Source organism: Artemia franciscana, chromosome 13 (genome assembly GCF_032884065.1).
Source record: "Artemia franciscana chromosome 13, ASM3288406v1, whole genome shotgun sequence".
Lineage (NCBI taxonomy): Eukaryota > Metazoa > Arthropoda > Branchiopoda > Anostraca > Artemiidae > Artemia > Artemia franciscana.
This window is the reverse complement of record NC_088875.1, coordinates 1,392,782-1,408,369: the sequence shown is the minus strand read 5'-3', so window position 1 is coordinate 1,408,369 and position 15,588 is coordinate 1,392,782. Positions and strand designations below refer to the sequence as shown.

Below are 15,588 nucleotides of genomic sequence, written 5' to 3'. Positions count from 1 at the left end.
TTAGGATCAGATCACTTCTATGTAAGTTAAAAATACCTCATTTTTTCTAATTTTTAGATTTAACCCTTCCCCCCAACTCCCCCAAAGAGAGTGAATCCGTTCCAGTTATGTCAATCACATATCTAGGACTTGTGCTTATTTTTTCCACCAAGTTTCATCCCGATCCCTCCACTCTAAGCGTTTTCCAAGATTTTAGGTTCCGCCCACCCCACAACTTCCCCTTCACCAGATCCGGTCAGGATTTAAAATAAGAACTCTGAGACACGATATCCTTGTAAACATTAAATTTCATTAAGATACGGTCATTCCTTCATAAGTTAAAGATACCCCATTTCTTTATTTTTCAGAATTAACCCTCCTCTCTCAACTCCCCCAAAGAGAGCAGATCCGTTCCAGTTATTTCAATTAAGTATCTAGGACTTATGATTATTTTTACCACCCAGTTTCATCCCGATCCCTCCACTCTAAGCGTTTTCCTAGATTTTATGCCGCCCCCCAACTCCTACCAATGTCACCGGATCCGGTCGGGATTTAAAATAAGAGCTCTGAGACACGATATCCTTCCAAAAATCAAATTTCATTAAGATCCAACCACTCCTTTGTAAGTTAAAAATACCTCATTTTTCTAATTTTTCAGAATTAAAACTCCCTCCCCCCCCCCAAACTCGTCCCAAATAGAGCGGATCCATTCCAGTTATGTCAATCACGTATCTAGCACTTCTGCTTATTTTTCCCACCAAGTTTCTTCCAGATCCCTCCACTCTAAGCGTTTTCCAAGATTTTAGGTCACCCCCCCCAACTCCCCTGTATGTCACCGGATACAGAGCGGATCCGTTCCAGTAATGTCAGTCACGTATATTGGACTTGTTTTTATTCTTCCCACCAAGTTTCATCCTGATCTCTCCGTTTTAAGTGTTTTTCAAGATTTTTGGTTCCCCCCCCCCTAATGACTCTGAATCCGGGCGGAATTTAAAGGAAGATATTTGAGTTACGAGATCCTTCTAAATATGGAATTTTATTAAGATCTGATCACTCCTTCGTAAGTTAAAAATACCTCATTTTTTCTAATTTTTCAGAATTAACCCTCCCCCCCCCCCAACTCCCCCAAAACAGAGCAGATCCGTTCCAGTTATTTCAATCACGTATCTAGGACTTCTGCTTATTTTTCCCACCAAGTTTCATCCCAATCCCTCCACTCTAAGCGTTTTTCAAGATTTTAGGTTCCCCCTTCAAATCCCCCCAATGTCATCAGATCTGTTCAGGATTTAAAATAAGAGCTCTGGAGACACGATATCCTTCCAAACATCAAACTTCATTAAGATCCCATCACCCGTACGTAAGTAAAAAAATACTTCATTTTTTCTATTTTCTCCAAATTAACTGGCCTTCCACTCCCTCCCAGATGGTCAAATTGGGAAAACGACTATTTCTAATTTAATTTGGTCTGGTCCCTGATACACCTACCAAATTTCGCCGTCCTAGCTTACATGGAAGTACCTAAAGTAGCAAAACCGGGACCGACAGACAGACTGACAGAATTTGCGATTGCTATACCTTGGTTAATACCAAGTGCCATAAAAAACGACCCTCGTATTGTATTTTCAAACGAGCCTAAACAAAAGGTAACTGAAATGTTTCAGGGCCCCTAGTAGCATGTTGTTTCAAGAAGAAGGTTGTATTTACGAGCTTCTATAGGTGAGATTCTGATGGAAGTAAAGAGAAAAGTTAAAACTGAAAATGAAGAAAAACTATTTCTTTGCAGTTTATGCTACATATATCTACAAAGCTGGTTCAAATAAACTAACTTATGAAATATCCCTGTATTTGTAGAATTGTGTAAAACTAGTACTTTACTGAAAACATAATAACAATGCAACAAAACAGGACTTGGAGCAAAACGGTTTTTAATTAGTCTGCATACCTAAAGAACTCAAGCAAACTCAGTTTTCTGTGAAGTGCTAGTTTTGTTAAAATTGGTCTTAAATGGAATGCCTATTTATTTAAAAATAATATTTAGGTCCAATCTGTATGCTACTGCTCTTCAATTCTCTCAATCTTTACATTAGCTTAGATTACACCTTGGAGCTATAGCTCTGCGCTATCATGCTATATGCTATTGTCAAAAGTTGCTTTTCATTAAAAATTGAATGCCTATTTTTTTTACCTAACTAAGAATAACAGGGGCAGCCAAAATTGTTGTCTCCTATCCAACTAAACCATTTTGTATTTTAAGCCTCAATGGGATTTGGAATGTAAAGAATTTGATTAGTTGGTTTGTATTTAGCATTTTAATTTATTCAGTATTTAGCACAATTCAAACATTTGGTAATCAGAGGCTGTGCAATAGTGCAAGCCCTGCCCATCATTTCCTCTAACACTAACACATCCAATCAAAATTTTGAGATATTAATATTGTTAATCATATTTTAAAGGTCCAATAATTATGTCTTTGGAAATGAAAACCACCCAAAGCCCTCAGGACAAGGGCTAAAAATTATATTAGTTGCCTGATGTTAAAATTTGAGGTTTTTATGGATAGGGTGGTTGCATAAACTTTGGATGCAGCTCATTCAATTGGAAACCATAAGTCCTTTTGTCCTTTTTAAGAGCCACAAGCGAAAGGATGGTAACTAGCCCTACTCCATGTCATCTTTTCCCCAAATACATCCAACATAAATTTTGAGATAGTCTCAACTTAGTTTAAAGATCATACAAAAAAACTTTCGAGTTTGAGATAACCCCTCAGAACCTGGAGGCAAGGGTTGTAAGTTACACCCTGAAGGCATATAAGGTTTTTATGGAATTGGTAGTTGCATAAACTTTGAGTAGGGCTTGTTTGGTTGGAAATTGGAAGTTATAGTGTTCTTTTTAAGACTCCAAAGTGAACTGAGGGCAATCAGCCCCCCCATAACCATCATTTTCCAAAACAACATCCAATTTAAATTTTGAGACATCTACTTTCTTCAGCATAGTTGGAAGATCCTGTAATTATGCCTTTGGGGACATCAGCTCCCCAAAACAAGGGCTGTAAATTAGGCAATTTGTTCACTGTTTGCATATGATACATGTTATTGATAAAAGTATACATGTTTGACCCTTACTTTCAAAAAAGACAAAGAGCATTTAGGTGAGTCTTTTCGAGAGTGGTGAGCTAAATCAAAACATGATATGTGTATACAGGCTCTCAAACGGGTGTAACTCAGGAATGACTAAGTATATTAAAACTAATCATAAGGGCAATGATCAATTTACCAAAAAGACAATATTTGTAGGCTACTACAACTAATACAACTATGACCACTAAAACTGCTTCCACTGCTACTACTACAACTACAGTACTACATTTAAATTACCGAGGGCAAATTTGAACTAGGACACTATGTGCATGCACATTGTCAAAAGAGCATATCTTGAGAATTGATTTGAATATCAAGTTAGAACTTTCAGAAAATACTTAAGGGGGAAGATCAATTGACCAAAAGGCAATATGTGGATGCTACTAGTAATACTACAGCTGTTGCTACATTTACTACTACTACTACTGTTGCTACTTCAACAACTAACTCTTTTGCAACTACTTGTAAGGTTAAGAGCATTGAGATGAAAATCACGAAACCATATAAATATACAAAACAAGACCATCAAAAATACAAGACCATCAAAGACAACCCAAAGAAGTTCTGGAAATACATATCAGCGACAGATCAGAGTAGATGAACTATTCCATTCATGCTCAACTCTAAAGGACAAAAGCTGGAAGATGTGGAGGACATTGCAAATTTGCTGAACAACTAATTTGCATCCTACTTCTCAGTGGACCTGCATGACAAGCCACCATGCCCTACCCCAGGGTGGTTGAGCACCCAATATGAAAAATTTATGTCACAATGGACAAGATTTAGAAAAGGTTAAGTAAACTAGACCCCAACAAAGCTAAAGGCCTAGACAGTATACATCCAAGGCTCCTGAAAGAACTTGCAGATAGAGTAGCCAAGCTGCTCTGTTTGCTATTCATGCTGTCTCTTCAGACTAGTAGCCTACCTGCAGGTTGGTGGACAGTCATAATTACTCTGGTATTCAAGAAAGGATCTAGAACCCAACCTGAGAACTATCAACCCATTAACCTCTTGGTTGTGGCCAAACTTATTGAAAAGATAGTCAATGATACAATCATAGTACATATGACCCAGAATGACCTTCTTCTTTGTGGTCAGCATGGCTCCAGGAAAGGCGTGTCTATTGAAACAAAATCTAATACTAGCTTATGAATCTACAACTGATCTGCTGGAGAATGGACCTTAAAGTTTATGTGTTCTTACTGGATCCAGCTAAAGCCTTTGATAAAATGTATCACCACTATTTGATGATCAAGCTGTCAGTATAACAGATAGACAATGATGTTGCATAGCGGATCAACAGCTTTCTATATGATAAAATCCAGATTGTTGCTGTATATGATGAAAGAGGTGACCTCATCTACTCCACATCAGTTCATGTTAAGAGCGGTGTCCCCCAAGGGACCAAACTAGGCCCAACACTGTTTAGCCTCTACATAATGACACTCCTAAGATGGTCATGAATGGCTTTGTCCAGCTGCCTTAACAAAAATTGCTCTTCTCTGCAAGAAGATCACAACAACCTTTGACTATGGGCAACAACCTGGACTTTCAAGTTCAACCAATTTAAATGCAAAGTCCCACATTTTTGTCCAAACAACCCCTGCCATAGGTATCAGATGGATGACTCTGCAGGTGCCAATATACCAATTCAGAGTGCCAAGAAGAGCATGATCTTGTGGTAACCTTTGGTGATAAGCTTAAATTTTATAGTCACTGTCAGAACCAAGCAGCTAGGGCAAACAAGGTCCTTAGTTTGATCAAGCATTCAGTGACAAGTTACCAACCAAGACTGCCAACCCAAACTTTAAGTGTGACCTGAAGATACTTGAGAAGGTCCAGTGTAGAGCAACCAAGCTTACTTTTGCCAAATAACAAATCTCCTATGAGCAACAACTAGAAAAGCTTGACCTGCCTACCCTAACATACCATAGAAAGAGAGGAGATGTCACCCTTACATTTAAGGTGATGACCAGTGACACCACTAAGCCCAATTTTGTTCACAGTGCATACACCAGAACACAAGGAAATCCCATAAAACTGTGTTGACAATTTAGCAGAAAGCATGAGAAGTTCAACTTCTTCACCAACTATGTTGTTCCCCTGTGGAATTCACTCAGCAAATCTACTATGTCAGCCAGATCAATCAACAGCTTCAAGACTGGTGATTGGAACAGCAAGTCATTGAAGACACAGTGGGACTAACCAGTGTCATCCAGCAGGGTCTATTAGGTGCCATCCACTCCTCAAACATGCCTAGTCAGTGATACATTTAGTGTCACCCAACAATGAAACCAAATTGTCCTGTCTAGTGATACATCTAGTGTACATAAATAGTGATACATAAATAATGATGATACACTCATGAACTGTGACATTAATATCAAGTCAATGCTAGCTCACAACATCTACAGGTTCTTCAACCTTATTCACTAGGAGATGCAATTTAAGGTAATACTATTTGTGTCAGGATTACAAATCATTGAAAAACTTTCTCTAATGTGCAAATAGCAAGTCAAACTATGGATCTTATAAAAAAAAAAAAAAAGATATAAAATACTTTTTTTTACATGAAAAAGGCCATGTCAATTAAAACAAATATAAATTAATTTTAAAAGCTTTTTCTACAAAACAAGTTTTTCAAAAAAAAGTAAAGAGCTCCACTAAGCCAAAAATGAGCAGAAATAAAGTCAAATAACCCTCAAAGCACAAAACTACCACAAATCACCATCAATAAATAAATAAAAATCAAAACAATGAGAAATAACAATAAATAACCAAGTCAAACTCAAAACAAGCAAAAATCAACATGAGTAGTGCTGACAACCCCCATGTCTTCTCACGACTAGAACATAATTAGCACTTTACTGAAAACAAACTAAACATAAAATATTTTCACTTTTTTTACTTTAATAAATAAAAAATTATTAGAACTTTAAGGAATAAATACTAAGCAATATGTAAATTAAACTGACAATCCATGGTCATTTGTTTCATGAAAAGGAGTTAGATTAAGGAAACTTTCAGTAATGAATCCAGGGCCAAAAACATATTCTGGGAAGGTACCGCAAGCTACTATGTTGACCCTCTTTTGAATTCCAAGTCTTAAAAATTTGTCTTAGTCTTAGAATTTTGACAAAATAATATTATGCCTTAATTTTTTAGTTTCTTTTCCTCTGGTTTCATTTTAAAATGCAATTCCAGTTATTTGAGTAGAAATTAAAGCCATTTCAATGATGTTTTTTTTTCTAAATTTAGGAAATGTAATTACAGATCACTGACACCTCATAAATTTAGGTAATGTCTATATTAACAGATAATTCAAATAACTAAGAAACAAACTTAATGAGAAACTACAGTCAGACTTGTATCTTGAATCCATATTTAAGATTTATTTGGATAAGAAATCAACTTTATCCCCACCCCTATATATACCAGTTTAGGGTACATATTTGCATATTAGGGGAGTTGGTAATGTTCATTTCTGATGCAAATGAATGTTAAATTTTGATTCAGGGTGCATTTCTGACTATAGAGGTAAGTTTGAGCTTTACCCCACCCCCTAATGTGCAAATATATGCCCTGAATTGGTATATATTGGGGTGAGGGTAAAGTTCATTACTGATGGAATTGAATGCTAAATTTGGGTTCATGATGCAATTCTGACTGTAGAGGTAAGTTTGTTTCTTAGCCAAGCACCTGAATAATCTATTACCATAAACATTACCCATAAATTAGGAGTAGAAGATATATCTTGCATGGTTTCACTTTTATAAACATAAAGATTTTCAAAGGTCAGAGCCATCTAGAGGAAGGAGCTGAGGTAAGTAGGCTACTTAAAAATACCTTTCAAGGACATACTTTAGTCTGTATATCTATCCCAGAAAGTTGAATTTTCCTAAACTAACCCCTTTACAAGATGGCAAAAAGTAAAATGTCTAGAACTTGGCCATACTTTTGGCCCTGGGCTTACTTGTGATAGTTTTATTCTTCTAACTCAACTAATTTTCAAGATAGCCACTAAATATAACTTTACTGATAGCAGAGGCAGGCTAGACAAAGTGCTTCAAACTTGTGCACCTTCTCAGGCAATCATTGAGGCTCTGGATTCATTCTGAGGCAATTCATTCACCTTTCTCAATAACTTCTAAATGTTAAGAAAAAGTCCTTTGTTAGCAATTCTGTGACAGCAAGAAGCTCCTCAACTAGGATTTTATCATCTAGAATTCCATCAGATATATTTCAGCATATTAAAAAAACGACACAATAAGGTATTGAATAATGAATGAGTGTTAGGCAACCAACAACACAATAAGGTATTAAATAATGAATATGTGTTAGGCGAATTTGGGACACCCAGCTATTATTAAAGGTTTAAAACTTACAGAATAAAATGTAAATCCTTTCCAGCTCAAAATTATGTTTAATTAAAAGAAGGTGCTGCTTCTGAAGATTTTTGTAACTTCAGAGGAAAACAATCCAATGGGCTTGTGTCCTCTTTACTTTAATCTTGTATGGCGTTCAAAATCGAAACTTGTAATGTCAATCTTTGCCGTTTGAGAGTTATCTTGGGCGCCGAAAAATACGTAAAATTCGGTGAATGCGTTACGACCAGAAATTGTGGCAGTTGAATTAAGCCTGTTTTATTAAGAAAGCATCACTCTAATTCGTCCCTGGTCATTCATCATCTTCTACGTTTTTTAAAAGCATGATGTTAACTTGAAGATGTTGATTTACTGAAGAGGAATAGACAAACCTTTCTTGTTTTATTTAGGAAGAATAAAGAAGGATTCCATCTGGATATAATCTCATTATACAGTAAGACTCAATCGTGATTCCCTATGTACTTCTCTTAATTGAACTTGGATTATTTAGTTATTTGATCTCCCTATAGACTTTTACTGAAAATATTTCTATAATCAGAACTTGAATTATTAGACAACTAATTATTAATTGTGAAAACATCTAAGTGACTGAGGTGTTATTTAATTGCATTCAAGATTGCTTACGTGCCTTACTTAAACTAAAATTGAGTAATTCTTTCTTTCCTTCAGTGTTGCCACTGCTTGACTCTCCCTGTCTAGTGTTGTCACTGCTTGACTCGAATCCCAAAGCAACTATTGTGATATGTCGAAACCAAAAAACTATTGTCCCGAGTGCCGACTGCTGGTAACCACAAATTCTGTCCAATGCGTGTCAGGATGCGGCCGTTGGTACCACGCGGGCGTTAATAAATGCGCCCAAATCGGACTAAAGGACCATTCCGGAAAATGGTTTTGCATGGAGTGTCTTGCAAAAAAAAAATACCCGTGACTCCTAAGTCGCAAGCATCTCAACCCCCACAAAAGCCTAGCGCGAAGAGACCTGTAAGAGGACGCGGAATCGGCACCTCTTCACCACAAATTATTACGGGACCTAAAACTAACTCTGATATACCGAAAGGGACTAAGCCGTTTGTGGTAGGTGTAGACACTCCCAACTATGGGTCCGAAACAACCCGTCTAAGTGAGAAAATTAAGACCCTTGATGCAAGTTTATTGGCATGTCAAGCAGAAAATCTAGAAATCCGGACAAGGCACTCAACGTTTCTGTCAGAAATGGAGGAAAAGAACAATCAAATTAAAGTGTTGACAGGCCATTTGGAGGTTAAAGACTTTCTTATAGCCCAGCTGAAACAAGAACTCTCGGTGGCTATCGAAACCCGCCCTTGTGACCCTTCGCAAATCCCCCAAAACCAAGTTACCCAGTCAACGCAAACGGACAAAGATATCGCTGTTGCTAACCGAAATGCACCCATTGATAATAAAGTGCAAAACATAACATCTAGCCCAAGCCTAGCCCACGACTGTGCGATCTTGTCAGACGAAATGAATCCTGGTGATACGTCATCAACTAATGCAAATGCACCCCCTCCGATAGAGAAAAGTGACATAAGAACTCGTAAATACAACATGCTTTGCCAGTTCTTTCAACGAGGGTTTTGCAGACTAAAGAAAAAGTGTCGGTTTTTGCATATTTGCTTAAATTTCCGATCAAAATGTTGCAACAAAAATGATTGCAGTTTTGACCACGTAGATTTGTGTAGTGTTTTAGCTTGTAGAATGTGTTTTCGCTCATGTCACTCCTGACTTTCGGAAAACAAGAGGATTGTTGTGGAAAACAAGCTCCCCCTCCCTGAATACCCCTGATTTAGTATCCCCTTTTAGTTTCCCTCCCCCTCCCCCTCCCATACACACTTTTCCTCCACTTTTCCCCACCATGCATTGTAGAAAATATTGTAGTTTTGCCCATGCACCAAAAGTAGATGATGTAAATTCTCCTCCCTGGGGCCCTGTTTCAGTGTCCCTGTCCAAAGATAAAAATTGTAAGAGCCACTCATCTCCCTTCCACCGTCCTTTTTTAGTGCACCGCACTCAAGCAAAAATTTCTCATCAAAGTTCATCAGGCACAGCTCAAAAATTGACAAACCCTTCCCGATCCCGAACTCTCTTCCCTTATCCTTTGCTACCTCCTCCCCCTCCCCGCTTACAGATGTCCTATTTCCTCCCCCCTCACAGTATGTTGCCCTATACCCTCCCTACTCTGCTACAAACCAGCGATTTCTTAACGGACATGAATCACTATTCCCAACCAGGCTCCTTTTTCCAGCACCTTACGAAACCCCACCCCCAGCCCATTCTTTTTATCACTCGTGCCTACCCTGTCAACGTGACTCAGGTCTGAGACTTTTTAATTGTCTTATAATGAATCATAATTGTTCTCCTCGTGCTTCATCCATATCATTGCCCGTCCCCCACCCCCAAATCCCCAAGATAATTCACCTTTCGGTAATTCACCTTTCGATGTTGACCCTAATAGACATCCCATAAAAGTCAAATCTGTTTCCTTGGTCCCCTGTTCTAAAATATTAGTTCCTTGTCTTACTCTCTTTGATGAAATTTTGTGGGTTTGTGTTCGACCTAAAGTCTTACCACGTCCTTTCCATTTGATTGTCCTGTGCTGTTTTTACTACTCTCCTGGGCAGAGAGCGGCTTAAAAAATTAATTTTATTGAAAAATTGCATGGCAGTGCCGACTATGTACTATCTAAAATGCTGGAATTTTCCTCTTAGGTGATGCAAATGAATTAAAACTTGAGTCTACATGTAATACTTTTAGTCTAAAACAAATTGTAAAAGTCCCTACTACCAAAGGGAATTCTACTCTTGATTTAATATGCACCAATATGTCAAATTTCTACAGACCCGTCAACATTCTTCCCCCTCTCGGAGGTAGTTACCACTTTAGCCTCTCCTATCTCCACTAGCTACAGTTAAACATTCTTTTACTATTACTGAAACCGTCTTTAGACCTCTAATTGACTCAGGACTCTACAATTTTGGCTCTTGGATCACTAGTGAAAATTGGTCCCCTGTGTACCAAACAAATGATGTCGACTTCAAGGCTTTGTCCCTCCAAAATTTATTGAGGAGTAATTATGAAGCCCATTTTCCGGTGAAAAAAAAATTAAAATATGCTCTACTGATAAACCTTACATTACTGCGACTTTTAAAAAAACTAATAAGGAAAAAAAAAATCAATTTGTTCAAGCAAGGACATATCACACAGGCTAATGATCTAAGAAAGTTCCTGAAGAGAAAATTGAGAAAGGCAGCTTCTGGGTATTACAATAGTAAGGTTAAGGATTTGTATTCTAACAAACCCAAACAATGGTAAAGGAAAATTAAAGAGATTTGCGGAAAAAACCCTGTTGGAGTTAATTTTCATCTCCCTGAGCCCCCTTACAAGATAGCCAACGATTTGAATCTGCATCTTGCGTCCATAGTACAAAGTCTCTCCCCTTTCACTGGCTCAGTTCAAACTATTCCTCCCTCCACCTCTTTCCCCCAAATTTCTCCCTCTGATGTTATAAATAAAATCCAAAAGCTCAAAAAATCAAGTACTTGCCCATTAGACATCCCAATTGACTTGATTAAAGCCTTTTCACACACAATTACTGGACCTTTTCTGATATTTTTAACCAAATTAAAAAATCTGGTAAATTCCCAAGTTGCTGGAAACTAGGTTTTATAACACCCATCCCAAAGAAATCTTCCAGTCTGACTATAACAACATGGGTCCTATTACACTCACTCCAGTTTTTTCTAAGCTTTATGAAGGGTTCCTTTGTGACTGGCTTAAAATTAAAATTATAACACGCATTGACATCCGACAGTTTGGTAATTTAAGAAAAACCTCCACCACCCATTACCTTGTACACTTGATTCACACGATCCTAAGTGAACTAGAGAAACCAAATGTTTGACTAAAACTGGTTTTAGTCGATTTCCAAAAAGCGTTTGACTTAGTTGACCGCACTATCCTAATTCGTTTACTACATGATAACTTTGAAATTGACCCACTATTAGTAAATATTGTTATATAGTTCCTTTCAGACAGATCACAAGTTGTAAAACACAAAAATACCTTCTCTAACCCCCTCCCTAGTTACTGTGGAATACCTCAAGGAACCTTATTGGGACCACTATTATTTCTTGTCATGATTAACGAAATTGGCAAGGAATTCCCCCAAAGATGGAAATATGTTGATGACTTGTCGATCCTTGAAGTATGTCATAGGAATATTAAAGTGACCCCGTTGAAATCCTAACCCAATGTTTGGATGAATCCAAGAATCTAAATATGACAGTAAATCCCACTTAATCACAGATAATGACAATCAACTTCTTGAAATCTACTCCTGCTTTTTGCGATCCGATCCCAAGCGAAATGCTAGTGAAACATGTTAAGCTTCTTGGTGTCACAATTTCTAATGATCTTAAGTGGGACACACATGTTTCCAACATTGTTAAACAAGCAAATGTTTCACTATCCATTTTTAAGCTACTAAACTAATTTAATTGTCCTAAGATACATTCCCTCCGTGTTTACTTATCCTTTATCAGGCCGTTATTGGAATATGCCTGTCCGGTCTGGCATTCGCAACTTTCAAATGAACTTAGTGACAAAATCGAGTCGGTCCAAAAGCGTTCGCTCAGGATCATTTAAAAAGAAGGCAAAATTCCATACTCCTTCCTCCTTAAATCTGCGCGCAGTACCACCTTAAAAGAAAGGAGGGAAAAATTTGCCTGCTTTTCGCTAAATCAGTCATTTCCAATCCCCGTACTGAGGACTTACTCCCTGATTTTCACAATCCCATTAGACTCCGACTCCCCCGGTCAGCCTCCTTAGCTATCCCAACTTACTCTCCGATCCATGCTGTTACAGAAAGGTTTCGCAAAAGTTTTATACCCTTTATTCTGGAACACCTTAATAATAATTCGTGATTATGTAATTGCCAAATTCCCCTTTTCCTCTATTGCCGTTTTTTATTCTTTTTTTATTTACTGCAATGTTGTTTACTGATTTGCCCTTTATCTTTGATGATTTTGCTTTTTTAATTCCTTTTAATTTTAAGTGTTTGACTTAATGTACTGTTTTGAATTTTTTTTTTTTTTTTTTTTAGCTTTTACTTGACATATAAAGCGAATTCGCCTCTATAGAGCTTGTGATAGTCTTTTGCAAATAAATATTATCTTATCTCTTATCTAAGTTATGGCAAATCCTTATTATCCCTTATTTTGATTGAGAATGCCACGATGAAATATGCCCCACTTTCACAATAACGAATCTTATTTTCAAGTTTATTTAGTGCAACATTTTGTTAAACATCAATTGTATCCAATGCCTATTCACAATCTATAGAACTTATAACTAAAGGGGTGTGATAATATAGGCACTTCTAAGTGTTGTAAATCCAAGAGCGAAAAATTTGCTTTAGACATCCTCTCCTATTTCTGGAACAAAAGTTTTACTTTATGAAAATTTAATTTGCTTCATCTCATATTCTAGTATATGTCTTGCATAAGAAAATCTTTCATTTTTTTCTTAGCTGGATCCAGCAAAAAAAAACGAACCCCAGGGAGTCAGTCAGTGTGGCTACTTAAACAGAACACAATATTCAAGTGATGCAACGTTCTAAAAGATATTCGTGCTATATTATCTTGCCAAAATGTACACTTATTATATAATCTTAAATATGAACACATGGTTTTTTTTTAAGAAATTTCAAATTATGTTTTGTTACTAAATAAAAGCTAGGTATTGGGACTTTCCTTCTAATAGGCCCAAAAACAGTTTTATTTTTTCTTAGCGTCCAACTAGCTTTTAAGAAGAAGCAAAGGAAAATACGTCAGTAATACCCATAACAAAGAGGTTTTCTTTGTTGTTTATAGTAGGGGGGGGGCTATAAGTTTTTTTTTATGTGTGGTTATTGCCAATGTCAATACTAATGGTGTCCTTTAGAAATTTCAATTTTCAATCAAATGAGGCCTTTATATAATTTTCAAACTATTTAAAAACAAAGATCATCTCGAAATTTATATCGGAGGGGTCTGGGGAAAAAGTGTGCCGGGGGCTAGTTGCCCTCGGATCTCTTTTGACTTTTAAAACTGAACTATAACTTTCAATTTCCGGTCAAATGAGGCCACTATGAAGTTTATACGAGCAACCCTTTCATAAGATAAGAACCATATATGCCCCATGCAAATAACTTATAATTCCTACCCCCGGGCCCTGGGGGGTTTTGTGGACACCTGAGCCTTTGTTATCTGACCTTTGAACTATTTTTGAAAAATGACTTCCACAAAATTTTTTATCGGATGGGTTTGGGAAAAAATGGCGTGGGGGGATAGTTGCCTTTCGATTTCTTTTGAATCTTAACAAGTGAACTAGAACTTTCAATTTCCGTTCAAATGAGCCCTCTCTGAAGTTGGTACGAGCATCCCTTCCATAACAACCATGTATACCCCCATGGCATAACTTACAACACCTATTTCCAGTGTCTTGAGGGCTGTGTCGACACTTGTGTTTTGTTATCTGATTTTTGAACTATTTAAAAAAAAATATGGCTATCTCAAAATCTTTATCAGATGTGTTTGGGAGAAAAGGGACTAGTTGCCCTCCAACCTATTTTGATTCTCAGAACTCAACTATAACTTTTAATTTTCAATCAAGTGAGCCCTCACTGAAGTCTACACGGGTATCTTTTCCATAATAGCCATATACGCCCCCAGGGCATAACTTAAAACGCCTGCCCCCGGGTTCTGGGGGGTTTGGTTGACCCCAGAGTTTTTGTTATATGATCTTCTAACTATTTAAAAAAAATGACTGTCTCAAAGTTCTTATCAGATGGGTTTGAGAAAAGAGGCGAGGGGCGGGGGGGACTAATTGCCCCGATCTATTTTGAATCTTAAAAAGTGAATTAGAGCTTTCCATTTCCAATCAAATGACCTCTATCTGAATTTTATACGAGCAATTCTTTCATAAGAACCATATACGTCCCATAGTAATAACTTACAACACCTGTCCCCAGGCCCTGGGAGGATGTCGACCTGATTTTTTTTTATCTGACCTTTGAAATATTGTTATGGAAATGGCTATAGAAAAATTTGGGTCGGACGGGCTTGGGGAAAAAAGGGTGGGGGACTAGTTGCCTTCCGATCTCTTTTGACTCTTAGCAAGTGAACTAGAACTTTCAATTTCCATTCAAATGAGCCTTCTCTGAAGTTTATACGAGCATCCTTTCCATAACAACCATATTTGCCCCCAGGACACAACTTACAACGCCTGCCCCGAGGCCTTGGGGGGTTGTATTGACACCGAAGTTTTCTTATGAGATAGCTACAAAATAGCTATCTCAAAATTTTTATCGGATTGGATGAGCAAAAAAGGGGAGCTGGAGGGGGGGGGCTAGTTGCCACCGAATCTATTTTAATTCGTAAGAAGTGAACTATAACTATCAATTTCCAATCAAATGAGCCCTCTCTGAAGTTTACAGTATCGTCCCTTCCATTGAAACCATATATGCTCCAAGGGCATAACTTACAACGGCTGTCCCCAGGCCGTGGGAGTTTTGTCGACACTGTAGTTTTGTTATCTGACCTTTGAAATATTTTTAACAAAATGGCTATCTCAAAATTTTATAGGAAGTATTTGGGGTGGGGGGGAGGGCATGGGGGAGGGCTATTTGCCTACCGATCTCTTTTGACTCTTAAAAACTGAACTAGAACTTTCAATTTCCAATCAAATGAGCCCTCTCTGAAGTTTTTACGATTATCCCTTCCATAACAAGTATATATGCCCCAAAGGCATAGCTTACAACACCTGCCTCTGGGCCCTGAGGGATTTTGGTGACCCCAGAATTTCTGTTATGTGATCATTGAACTACTTAAAAAATAAAGCTGTCTCAAAGTTCTTATCAGATGGGTTTGACGAAAATAGGGCGTGGCGGGGGCTACTGGGCCCCTGATCTCTTTTGACTCTTAAAAATGAATTATAACTTTCAATATCCAGTCAAATGAGCCCTCTTCAAAGTTATACTAGCATCCCTTCCATACGAACCATATATGCAACCCAGAAAATAACTTACAACG

General features: G+C 37.6%; 1 protein-coding gene across 3 annotated transcripts in view; it reads right to left on the bottom strand.

Moving 5' to 3' along the window:
- Positions 1-15,588, bottom strand: part of LOC136034364 (cytochrome P450 4C1-like) — a 290,741-nt gene that overhangs the window by 109,325 nt on the left and 165,828 nt on the right. Inside the window, exon 1 of one of the 3 annotated variants that reach the window (XM_065715507.1) lies at positions 8,135-8,230. The exons of 1 other annotated variant lie outside the window; for it this stretch is intronic. The gene's annotated coding sequence lies outside the window, so the exon portion shown is untranslated. Of the gene's footprint in view, positions 1-7,501; positions 7,855-8,134; positions 8,231-15,588 lie in introns of those variants that run through there. One more of the 3 variants, XM_065715506.1, reaches the window with a different exon arrangement.